This window comes from Lolium perenne, chromosome 3 (assembly GCF_019359855.2).
Source record: "Lolium perenne isolate Kyuss_39 chromosome 3, Kyuss_2.0, whole genome shotgun sequence".
Classification (NCBI taxonomy): Eukaryota; Viridiplantae; Streptophyta; class Magnoliopsida; order Poales; family Poaceae; genus Lolium; species Lolium perenne.
Genome location: NC_067246.2, coordinates 20,479,123 through 20,492,971, shown reverse-complemented (window position 1 = coordinate 20,492,971; position 13,849 = coordinate 20,479,123).

Below are 13,849 nucleotides of genomic sequence, written 5' to 3'. Positions count from 1 at the left end.
ATAAAGAAGAATGAGCACGTCCATACTTGTCCACCTCGAGGGGGAGAGCCAGAGGTGAAAACAAAGCTAGTGAAGACTAGGTGGTTGGCAGATATAATCCTAGATTGGCTGAGAGAAACTCCTTCACTTGGTCCAACAGCACTGCAGAAAAAGATGCTTGAGAAGTTTGATATAACAGTACCTTACATGAGGATGTTCTATGCAAAGGAAATTACTCTTGACAAGATCAATGGTCCATGGAATGAAAGCTTTCAGTTGATTTACACTTTCAAAGCTGAAGTGAAGATGGCTAGTCCAGGCAGTGTTGTAGCGATAGACAAGCATACAGTTCCCTACAAATTGAAAAGCGGGAAGGTAATGCACAAGGAATGTTTTAGAAGGGCTTTTGTTTGTTTCAAAACTTGCTGGAAAGGCTTTCTGGACGGTTGCAGGCCTTGTTTGGCCGTGGATGCAACAACTCTTCATGGCAGGTTTAAAGGAGAGTGATACGTCTCCGACGTATCGATAATTTCTTATGTTCCATGCCACATTATTGATGTTATCTACATGTTTTATGCACACTTTATGTCATATTTGTGCATTTTCTGGAACTAACCTATTAACAAGATGCCGAAGTGCCGATTCTTTTTCTGCTGTTTTTGGTTTCAGAAATCCTAGTAACGAAATATTCTCGGAATTGGACGAAATCAACGCCCAGGGTCCTATTTTGCCACGAAGCTTCCAGAAGTCCGAAGAGGAGACGAAGTGGGGCCACGAGGTGGCCACACCCTAGGGCGGCGCGGCCCCCCCTTGGCCGCTCGGCCCTGTGGTGTGGGGCCCTCGTGCCGCCTCCTGACCTGCCCTTCCGCCTACTTAAAGCCTCCGTTGCGAAACCCCCAGTACCGAGAGCCACGATACGGAAAACCTTCCAGAGACGCCGCCGCCGCCGATCCCATCTCGGGGGATCCAGGAGATCGCCTCCGGCACCCTGCCGGAGAGGGGAATCATCTCCCGGAGGACTCTACGCCGCCATGGTCGCCTCCGGAGTGATGTGTGAGTAGTCTACCCCTGGACTATGGGTCCATAGCAGTAGCTAGATGGTTGTCTTCTCCCCATTGTGCTTCATTGTCGGATCTTGTGAGCTGCCTAACATGATCAAGATCATCTATCTGTAATTCTATATGTTGCGTTTGTTGGGATCCGATGAATAGAGAATACTTGTTATGTTGATTATCAATTCATGTCTATGTGTTGTTTATGATCTTGCATGCTCTCCGTTATTAGTAGATGCTCTGGCCAAGTTGATGCTAGTAACTCCAAGAGGGAGTATTTATGCTCGATAGTGGGTTCATGTCTCCGTGAATCTGGAGGGGTGACAAGAACCTCTAAGGTTATGGATGTGCTGTTGCCACTAGGGATAAAACATTGGTGCTATGTTCAAGGATGTAGTCACTAATTACATTACGCGCAATACTTAATGCAATTGTCTGTTGTTAGCAACTTAATACTGGAGGGGGTTCGGATGATAACCTGAAGGTGGACTTTTTAGGCATAGATGCATGCTGGATGGCGGTCTATGTACTTTGTCGTAATGCCCAATTAAATCTCACTATACTCATCATAATATGTATGTGCATGGTCATGCCCTCTTTATTTGTCAATTGCCCAACTGTAATTTGTTCACCCAACATGCTATTTATCTTATGGGAGAGACACCTCTAGTGAACTGTGGACCCCGGTCCAATTCTCTATACCGAAATACAATCTCTTTGCAATCTTTGTTCTCTTTGTTTTACGCAAACAATCATCTTCCACACAATACGGTTAATCCTTTGTTACAGCAAGCCGGTGAGATTGACAACCTCACTGTTTCGTTGGGGCAAAGTACTTTGGTTGTGTTGTGCAGGTTCCACGTTGGCGCCGGAATCTGTGGTGTTGCGCCGCACTACATCCCGCCGCCATCAACCTTCAACGTGCTTCTTGACTCCTACTGGTTCGATTAAACCTTGGTTTCTTACTGAGGGAAACTTGCCGCTGTGCGCATCACACCTTCCTCTTGGGGTTCCCAACGGACGTGTCAACCACACGCATCAAGCAAATTTCTGGCGCCGTTGCCGGGGAGATCAAGACACGCTGCAAGGGGAGTCTCCACTTCTCAATCTCTTTACTTTGTTTTTGTCTTGCTTAGTTTTATTTACTACTTTGTTTGCTACACTAAATCAAAATACAAAAAAATTAGTTGCTAGTTTTACTTTATTTGCTATCTTGTTTGCTATATCAAAAACACAAAAAAATTAGTTACTTGCATTTACTTTATCTAGTTTGCTTTATTTACTGTTGCTAAAATGGCCAACCCTGAAAATACTAAGTTGTGTGACTTCACAACCACAAATAATAATGATTTCTTATGCACACCTATTGCTCCACCTGCTACTACAGCAGAATTCTTTGAAATTAAACCTGCTTTACTAAATCTTGTTATGCGAGAGCAATTTTCTGGTGTTAGTTCTGATGATGCTGCTGCCCATCTTAATAATTTTGTTGAACTATGTGAAATGCAAAAGTATAAAGATGTAGATGGTGACATTATAAAATTAAAATTGTTCCCTTTCTCATTAAGAGGAAGAGCTAAAGAATGGTTGCTATCTCTGCCTAAGAATAGTATTGATTCATGGACTAAATGCAAGGATGCTTTTATTGGTAGATATTATCCCCCTGCTAAAATTATATCTTTGAGGAGTAGCATAATGAATTTTAAACAATTGGATACTGAACATGTTGCACAAGCATGGGAAAGAATGAAATCTCTGGTTAAAAATTGCCCAACCCATGGACTGACTACTTGGATGATCATCCAAACCTTCTATGCAGGACTAAATTTTTCTTCGCGGAATTTATTGGATTCAGCTGCTGGAGGTACCTTTATGTCCATCACTCTTGGTGAAACAACAAAGCTTTTTGATAATATGATGATCAACTACTCTGAATGGCACATGGAAAGAGCTCCACAAGGTAAGAAGGTAAATTCTGTCGAAGAAACCTCTTCCTTGAGTGATAAGATTGATGCTATTATGTCTATGCTTGTGAATGATAGGACTAATATTGATCCTAATAATGTTCCGTTAGCTTCATTGGTTGCACAAGAAGAACATGTTGATGTAAACTTCATTAAAAATAATAATTTCAACAACAATGCTTACCGGAACAATTCTAGTAACAACTATAGGCCATATCCTTATAATAATGGCAACGGCTATGGTAATTCTTATGGGAATTCTTACAACAATAATAGGAGTTCACCCCCTGGACTTGAAGCCATGCTTAAGGAATTTATTAGTACACAAACTGCTTTTAACAAATCTGTTGAAGAAAAGCTTGGGAAAATTGATATACTTGCTTCTAAAGTCGATAGTCTTGCTGCTGATGTTGATCTCTTGAAATCGAAAGTTATGCCTAATGAAAATCATCATAATAAAATTGTTACTACAGCAAATGCCATCCAAGTTAGAATTAATGAGAATATAAGATTAATGGCTGAATTGCGTGCTAGGTGGGATAGAGAAGAAAATGAAAAACTAGCTAAAGAGAAGAATGTAGCTAAAGTTTGGACTATTACCACCACTTGTAATGCTAATGCTACACATGTTGCTGCACCTCCTACTATTAATAATAAAAGAATTGGTGTTAGCAATGTTTCCACTTCTAATGCAAAGCGCGAGAAACTGCCTGAAACTGCTAAAACTGCTGAAACTGCTTGTGATAAAACTGCTGAAATTTTTTCCAACATTGGGGATGATGATCCCATTGCTTTAGATTATAATGGTTTGAATTTTGATGATTGCCACATCTCTGAAGTTATAAAGTTCTTGCAAAAACTTGCTAAAAGTCCTAATGCTAGTGCTATAAATTTGGCTTTCACGCAACATATTACAAATGCTCTCATAAAAGCTAGAGAAGAGAAACTAGAGCGCGAAGCCTCTATTCCTATAAAGCTAGAGGATGGTTGGGAGCCCATCATTAAAATGAAGGTTAAAGATTTTGATTGTAATGCTTTATGTGATCTTGGTGCAAGTATTTCTGTTATGCCTAAGAAAATTTATAATATGCTTGACTTGCCACCGCTGAAAAATTGTTATTTGGATGTTAATCTTGCTGATCATTCTACAAAGAAACCTTTGGGGAAAGTTGATAATGTTCGCATTACCGTTAACAATAACCTTGTCCCCGTTGATTTTGTTGTCTTGGATATTGAATGCAATGCATCTTGTCCCATTATATTGGGAAGACCTTTTCTTCGAACTGTTGGTGCTATCATTGATATGAAGGAAGGTAATATAAAATATCAATTTTCTCTCAAGAAAGGTATGGAACACTTCCCTAGAAAGAGAATGAAGTTACCTTTTGATTCTATTATGAGAACAAATTATGATGTTGACACTTCGTCTCTTGATAATACTTGATACACACTTTCTGCGCCTAGCTGAAAGGCGTTAAAGAAAAGCGCTTATGGGAGACAACCCATGTTTTTACCTACAGTACTTTGTTTTTATTTTGTGTCTTGGAAGTTGTTTACTACTGTAGCAACCTCTCCTTATCTTAGTTTAGTGTTTTATTGTGCCAAGTAAAGTCGTTGATAGAAAAGTTCATACTAAATTTGGATTACTGCGCAGAAACAGATTTCTTTACTGTCACGAATCTGGGCTGTTTTCTCTGTAGGTAACTCAGAAAATTATGCCAATTTACGTGAGTGATCCTCAGATATGTACGCAACTTTCATTCAATTTGAGCATTTTCATTTGAGCAAGTCTGGTGCCTCGATAAAATTCGTCAATACGAACTGTTCTGTTTTGACAGATTCTGCCTTTTATTTCGCATTGCCTCTTTTGCTATGTTGGATGAATTTCTTTGATCCATTAATGTCCAGTAGCTTTATGCAATGTCCAGAAGTGTTAAGAATGATTGTGTCACCTCTGAACATGTTAATTTTTATTGTGCACTAACCCTCTCATGAGTTGTTTCGAGTTTGGTGTGGAGGAAGTTTTCAAGGATCAAGAGAGGAGTATGATGCAATATGATCAAGGAGAGTGAAAGCTCTAAGCTTGGGGATGCCCCGGTGGTTCACCCCTGCATATATCAAGAAGAATCAAGCGTCTAAGCTTGGGGATGCCCAAGGCATCCCCTTCTTCATCGACAACATTATCAGGTTCCTCCCCTGAAACTATATTTTTATTCCATCACATCTTATGTACTTTGCTTGGAGCGTCGTTTTGTTTTTGTTTTTGTTTTGTTTGAATAAAATGGATCCTAGCATTCATTGTGTGGGAGAGAGACACGCTCCGCTGTAGCATATGGACAAGTATGTCCTTAGGCTTTACTCATAGTATTCATGGCGAAGTTTCTTCTTCGTTAAATTGTTATATGGTTGGAATTGGAAAATGATACATGTAGTAATTTGCTATAATGTCATGGGTAATGTGATGCTTGGCAATTGTTGTGCTCATGTTTAAGCTCTTGCATCATATACTTTGCACCTATTAATGAAGAAATACATAGAGCTTGCTAAAATTTGGTTTGCATAATTGGTCTCTCTAAGGTCTAGATAATTTCTAGTAAAGAGTTTGAACAACAAGGAAGACGGTGTAGAGTCTTATAATGTTTTCAATATGTCTTTTATGTGAGTTTTGCTGCACCGCTTCATCCTTGTGTTTGTTTCAAATAGCCTTGCTAGCCTAAACCTTGTATCGAGAGGGAATGCCTCTCATGCATCCAAAATACTTGAGCCAACCACTATGCCATTTATGTCCACCATACCTACCTACTACATGGTATTTCTCCGCCATTCCAAAGTAAATTGCTTGAGTGCTACCTTTAAAATTCCATCATTCACCTTTGCAATATATAGCTCATGGGACAAATAGCTTAAAAACTATTGTGGTATTGAATATGTACTTATGCACTTTATCTCTTATTAAGTTGCTCGTTGTGCGATAACCATGTTCACTGGGGACGCCATCAACTACCTTTTGTTGAATTTCATGTGAGTTGCTTTGCATGTTCGTCTTGTCTGAAGTAAGAGCGATCTACCACCTTATGGTTAAGCATGCATATTGTTAGAGAAGAACATTGGGCCGCTAACTAAAGCCATGATCCATGGTGGAAGTTTCAGTTTTGGACATATATCCTCAATCTCATATGAGAAAATTATTAATTGTTGTTACATGCTTATGCATAAAAGAGGAGTCCATTATCTGTTGTCTATGTTGTCCCGGTATGGATGTCTAAGTTGAGAATAATCAATAGCGAGAAATCCAATGCGAGCTTTCTCCTTAGACCTTTGTACAGGCGGCATAGAGGTACCCCATTGTGACACTTGGTTAAAACATGTGCATTGCGATGATCCCGGTAGTCCAAGCTAATTAGGACAAGGTGCGGGCACTATTAGTATACTATGCATGAGGCTTGCAACTTGTAAGATATAATTTACATGATACATATGCTTTATTACTACCGTTGACAAAATTGTTTCTTGTTTTCAAAATCAAAGCTCTAGCACAAATATAGCAATCGATGCTTTCCTCTTTGAAGGACCATTCTTTTACTTTCATTGTTGAGTCAGTTCACCTATTTCTCTCCACCTCAAGAAGCAAACACTTGTGTGAACTGTGCATTGATTTCTACATATTTGCTTATTGCACTTATTATATTACTCTATGTTGACAATATCCATGAGATATACATGTTACAAGTTGAAAGCAACCGCTGAAACTTAATCTCCTTTGTGTTGCTTCAATGCTTTTACTATGAATTATTGCTTTATGAGTTAACTCTTATGCAAGACTTATTGATGCTTGTCTTGAAGTACTATTCATGAAAAGTCTTTGCTTTATGATTCACTTGTTTACTCATGTCATATACATTGTTTTGATCGCTGCATTCACTACATATGCTTTACAAATAGTATGATCAAAGTTATGATGGCATGTCACTCCAGAAATTATCTGTGTTATCGTTTTACCCTGCTGGACGAGCAGAACTAAGCTTGGGGATGCTGATACGTCTCCGACGTATCGATAATTTCTTATGTTCCATGCCACATTATTGATGTTATCTACATGTTTTATGCACACTTTATGTCATATTTGTGCATTTTCTGGAACTAACCTATTAAACAGATGCCGAAGTGCCAGTTGCTGTTTTCTGCTGTTTTTGGTTTCAGAAATCCTAGTAACGAAATATTCTCGGAATTGGACGAAATCAACGCCCAGGGTCCTATTTTGCCACGAAGCTTCCAGAAGTCCGAAGAGGAGACGAAGTGGGGCCACGAGGTGGCCACACCCTAGGGCGACGCGGCCCCCCCCTTGGCCGCGCGGCCCTGTGGTGTGGGGCCCTCGTGCCGCCTCCTGACCTGCCCTTCCGCCTACTTAAAGCCTCCGTTGCGAAACCCCCAGTACCGAGAGCCACGATACGGAAAACCTTCCGGAGACGCCGCCGCCGCCGATCCCATCTCTGGGATCCAGAGATCGCCTCCGGCACCCTGCCGGAGAGGGGAATCATCTCCCGGAGGACTCTACGCCACCATGGTCGCCTCCGGAGTGATGTGTGAGTAGTCTACCCCTGGACTATGGGTCCATAGCAGTAGCTAGATGGTTGTCTTCTCCCCATTGTGCTTCATTGTCGGATCTTGTGAGCTGCCTAACATGATCAAGATCATGTATCTGTAATTCTATATGTTGCGTTTGTTGGGATCCGATGAATAGAGAATACTTGTTATGTTGATTATCAATTCATGTCTATGTGTTGTTTATGATCTTGCATGCTCTCCGTTATTAGTAGATGCTCTGGCCAAGTTGATGCTAGTAACTCCAAGAGGGAGTATTTATGCTCGATAGTGGGTTCATGTCTCCGTGAATCTGGAGGGGTGACAAGAACCTCTAAGGTTATGGATGTGCTGTTGCCACTAGGGATAAAACATTGGTGCTATGTTCAAGGATGTAGTCACTAATTACATTACGCGCAATACTTAATGCAATTGTCTGTTGTTAGCAACTTAATTGGAGGGTTCGGATGATAACCTGAAGGTGGACTTTTTAGGCATAGATGCATGCTGGATGGCGGTCTATGTACTTTGTCGTAATGCCCAATTAAATCTCACTATACTCATCATAATATGTATGTGCATGGTCATGCCCTCTTTATTTGTCAATTGCCCAACTGTAATTTGTTCACCCAACATGCTATTTATCTTATGGGAGAGACACCTCTAGTGAACTGTGGACCCCGGTCCAATTCTCTATACTGAAATACAATCTCTTGCACATCTTGTTCTCTTGTTTTACGCAAACAATCATCTTCCACACAATACGGTTAATCCTTTGTTACAGCAAGCCGGTGAGATTGACAACCTCACTGTTTCGTTGGGGCAAAGTACTTTGGTTGTGTTGTGCAGGTTCCACGTTGGCGCCGGAATCTCTGGTGTTGCGCCGCACTACATCCCGCCGCCATCAACCTTCAACGTGCTTCTTGACTCCTACTGGTTCGATTAAACCTTGGTTTCTTACTGAGGGAAACTTGCCGCTGTGCGCATCACACCTTCCTCTTGGGGTTCCCAACGGACGTGTCAACCACACGCATCAGAGAGCTAGTTGCTGCTACTGTAGTTGATGGACATAGTTGGATGCTCCCTGTTGCTTATGGAGTTTTGGAGGTTGAGTCAGAGGAAAGTTGGACTTGGTTTCTGCAGAATTTGCGCGACCTTATAGGTCATCCAACATGACTTGTTATCCACACAGACGCTTGCAAAGGTTTGGAGAGTGTGGTAGAAGTAGTATTCCCTGGAGTGGAGCATAGGGAATGTATGCGACACTTGGTACAGAATTTTACAAAGAAATTCAAGGGTAAAGTTTTTACTGATAACCTATGGCCAGCTTCATACACATGCAGCTCTAGGAAGCATCTGTTTCATTTGGATGTGTTGTATAAACAAAAACCTGGGGTGAAGGAGTACTTGGATGAACATCATTGTAGGGTGTGGTCAAGAAGCCAATTCAATGAAATTTGCAAGATAGACTATGTAACAAGTAACCTTGCGGAGAGTTTTAATTCAAAGGTCAAGTCATTGAAAGGGCTTATGCTGTGGCAAATATTTGATAAGATTAGGCAGATGATCATGATAAAGATAAATCTTCGTCAAAGAATTGCATCCACAAAATATGCTGGCCATCTCATGCTCCCATCTTTGATTAAGTCTTTGCATGAGAGGGCAAAACAATTGAAGATGCAATGCGTCAGAAAAGGAATGGAGGCTGAGGTAACCTACACTGACAGTAAAAACATGCAATGGAGGTATCCAGTGAGTTTGGTTGATAGGAAATGCCATTGTAGGGGATGGCAGATCCGTGGGATACCCTGCATACACGCATTGTTTTTCATGAGTGTTATAGGGGTGAAGAAGGTGAAGTTGATCAGTATGTGTCAGAGTATTTCTCTGTTGCCAAATTTAGGGCTGCATATGCTATGAATGTTCCTACCTTGTTGGGAAAAGACCAATGGATGAAAGTCGATCCAGGCTTCAAACTGTACTCTCTAGTTTTGACTAGACCGACAGGTAAGCCGAGGAAGAATAGGATCAGAGCTAGTGCAGAGGGTGGTGCACCGATTCGAAGACGTAAGTGCAAACGTTGTCAAATCCCTGGACACATTACTAGGCTTTGTAAAAGTGAAGTTGACCTAACTTTTGGAATGGAAGATCAGGCGGGAGCAGCAAATGCAGAGGAGAATGAAGCAGCAATTCAACATGAGGAGATTGAAGCAGCAATTCAGCATGAGAAGATTGAAGCAGCAATTCAACATGAGGAGATTGAAGCAGCAATTCAACATGAGGAGATTGAACTGATGGATTGAGAGCTGCTTGAACCGATCGATCTATAGCTGGTTGAACCGATGGATCGAGAGCTGCTTGAACCGATGAGTCTAGAGGAGAGGGAACCGATTCAGAGAGAGTGCTTTGAATTTAATATGGCCCAGCTGAGTGCTAACTTCGAAGAGCAGATTGCATAAGAAAAAGCACAAGCTTCGCAGAAGAAGAAGAACAAGAAAGAGGGCAAAAGGAAGGTAGACACCGGTAATATCCCTGGTAGGGTTACCCGGAGTAAGGTGGTGGCCCCAGCGAGTCACACCAGGAGCAAGAGAAATATTTTATTCTGAACAACTAATGTTAATTTGTATGAACAATTTGTATTGGAGATCCCTTTTATTGAACAATTTGAATTTGTATGAACAATTTGTATTGGGGTTCCCTTTGTATTGGGGTTCCCTTTGTATTGAACAATTTGAACGTAGGGATCCCTTGAATGTATGTGTTAAGCCACATTTATCATTTTCTCTAGGGTTTAGGGTTTTAGGGTTTACGTTTTACGGTTTTTCAAAATAATTCAAAACATGGTGGAACCTTCCCATGGAGTCTTGTTATGTTACCTACAACCTAGAGAAATAATAATGGAAAAGGAAATATAGAGATATGAAGTTTTTATGCCAAAAACTTCAAAACCACTTCCTAGTCCATGAGCTACTAGCTATGAAGATGCAGGGCTTTCTACTCAACACACCTCCCAAATACCCACTATGCTTACAAACTTTGTCCACATGAGTCCAAATTCGTCACACTTGTGTATCTTTGAATTGCAAACAATATCACGTTGGCCAAAATGTACTATACTGTTCAAATAACACAATTTTACAATTTTTATGTCAAAAGCTTCAATTTCCCTTAGTCCCTTTATTATTTGGGTGCCCCTGTTTTACTTAGTGTTACTCAGTTTTCCCCCTCCGGGCCCACTTGTTTTACTCAGTCCTACTCAGTTTTGCCCTTTCGATAAACATTTCCTCAGTTTTCCCCCTCTTAGTTCTACTCAGTTTTCCTCACTTGTACTCACTGGCTGATCTCTGGTTGGTCGAGATGTATGTCACACGGATCTTGGTTGGTTGAAAGCTCAACGAGCGCTTGCACCGTTCGATCATTTATGATCGGACGGCCTGTATATCTCTCTCTACCACGATGGACGCATACAGAGAGAAGAGCAGAGCACATACCTACCAACCCTGGCAGTCGCATATTCCAGTCGCATCTTCCTCTCTCCTATTTCCTCTCTTACTCCGGCGGTCGCGGCGACGCGGATCTAACCGTGCGTGTGGCAGCGTGCGGCGGCGCGAATCTAACCGTGCGGCAGCGTGGATCTAAGAGTGCAGGTAAGGTAAACCTCAGAAATAGTTGAAATGTCTCTCTCTGTCTCACTTTCGTTTCTCTTCTCAGATCTGTTGATGATGAAGAACACCAAGACGGCGGCCGTGCCGATAGTGGTCATCGATGGCAAGATCATTGAAGCCATCGCGTACAACATCGCTTCGACGGTGCAGATCCAGCATTCAATGTCGGAGCCTGTTGATGTCTCACTTCCGTTGCCCTCCTCAGATCTGTTGCTGATGAAGGACACCAAGACGGCGGCCGTGCCGACAGTGGTCATCGATGCCACGAACATTGAAGCCATCGCCTACAACATCGCTTTGACGGTGCAGATCCAGCCTTCAATGTCGGAGCCTGTTGATGTCTCACTTCCGGTGCCGAGAGTGCGAATCGATGCCAAGACGATTGAAGCCATCGTCTACAACCGCGCCGCGAAGCCGCCGATCCAGCCCTCCGCAAACCCGTCGCTGATGAAGTACACCAAGACAGCGGCGGTGCCGACAGTGGTCATCGATACCACGAACATTGAAGCCATCGCCCGTCGTCCCGACCCTTCTTGCCCATCGCTGCGCGGCCGTGTTCGACGCCGCAAATTGGGATAAATTATGATAAATTTGTATTTTTCAATTTCAAATTGGGATAAAATTGTTCGAACTACTACCTCCGTCTCAAAAAAAACTTCTCCACGTTCTTGATGTGTCCATGTACATCTGTATGTATGATTTGAATTCTATCCCAACTTGATTGGTAAAATTGATATGTATTTGATCCGAGAGGCTGGTACATACTAAAATTATCGCACGCATTACTTAGCATAACTAGGAAATTGTACGCCAAAATACATTGGTTAGAGCCACAACAAAATACAGTGGTTAGAGCCATCTACTGAATAACAATTCTATACTATCTAAATCGTCTACCACAACCACATAACTGCTAGGACAGGGATGACAACTAATAAAACTGCCTAGATGAATCTACTTTTCTCCTCTCCCATCACTTGAAGTTCATGTTCTAGATTTTCTACCACTTGATCAAATACGGCAAGATCTGTCTCAACTCTCAACTTCTGCTTGCGAATAAGCTCTGAATTCTTCTTTTCTTCCTCCATAGTACGCTTCAGCTCGAATATCATCAGGTTAATACGGGCCAATTCATCACCTAAATTGGCCACCTTCTCCTCCAAATCCATCATCTGGCTACACCACTAGGTTGATTCATTTTGGTATGCAATGTACCATGGATCATTGGCTTGCCTGGCTAACTGCAACAATAATGGAAAAAAGAACAACTGGAATCACTCCAACAGGCCATGGCGGAACTTCAAATTCAACGGTAGTACAGAGTGCAGAAGCTAGATACCTGCACTTCCGACGAGGTAGGAGAAGTAGAACGTGACCACATCATGATCGAATCCCCACCCTCGCCGGTGTACCCGCTACGACCAGACATTGAGGACTATTTCACACCTGCAAACTCCAATAAATTACGGGAACCGAATCTTACCAAGCTATACTACCAATTGGTGCGCCGAACAAATCCCGGTCGTCGTGGGCGGCGGATCTGCTTGCGGCGGACTTTCCTGCGGTGGGTACACCCTAAATTTATGTAAATAAATACAACTATAGACATGTTTGTTGGACTGCATGCATTAGATACTTCAACCAAGGTATTTAAGGATATGAATTTATAAGTGAACATATAAATAATATGCATTATAAATCGTGCAAGTGTCATAAATTAATCCCATAACGCATTTCATTTTTTCTCATATTTAAGGGACTACATTCAAACAACATCTTATGGACAATTTCAAATAACTAAATTCTGATAGTATTTTATTATGGGATAATGTTTAAATACAACACATCACTGGTGTAAAGTTACTTTCTTATGTGCCTCTTCACGCTAGCTAAAAAATCATACCACTTAAAATGTACTTTGATATAAGTTGCTCATAAAGAAGTACAAAACTTCGGTATAAATACACATACGCCCACAAGATTGAGGACCTGGCCAATGAGCATTGTGGGTATAATTGTTCTTATTAGGCATGCCTTCCCTGGGGTTGTTTTCATGATGCATGTTAGTAGATAGGGTTTCCGCGAATCTCGTCCCCGCAATTTATTTTTAGTTTTTAAGGCTTGGCTTGATGAGCATGGGTTATGCCAATGCATGGTATTGGTTGCGAGACATTCAATACGTATTTCGAGTTATGTTTAATTTATATCAATATGTATTCTGAATGATGATTTATATTTCTATCAGCTTGTGTTTTTCTTTGTCGAAGATATTTTTAATTATGTTCTTATGAACAATATAACTACTTCCACTTACGAGTGAGCTTACCTTCTTTAATTTCTTTCAGTGCAAGTTGAATACCATTTGCTTTTCACGTATCTATTTCCTCGGCAAACTTTTTATGTGGTTACACTTATGTAATTTATTTCTTGGTAATGTTATTTCTCATAGTGTCATGAACTGATTTTACTTGTGAAGATGTTGCGCTAAGGAGGGCAATGACGGTGATACAATCCCACATATTGTGTACTAATCGTTCAACACTATATAGTTATACCTATTTTGTTATTGGAACGGAGCTATTTTGTTACAGGAACAGAGCAAAAATAT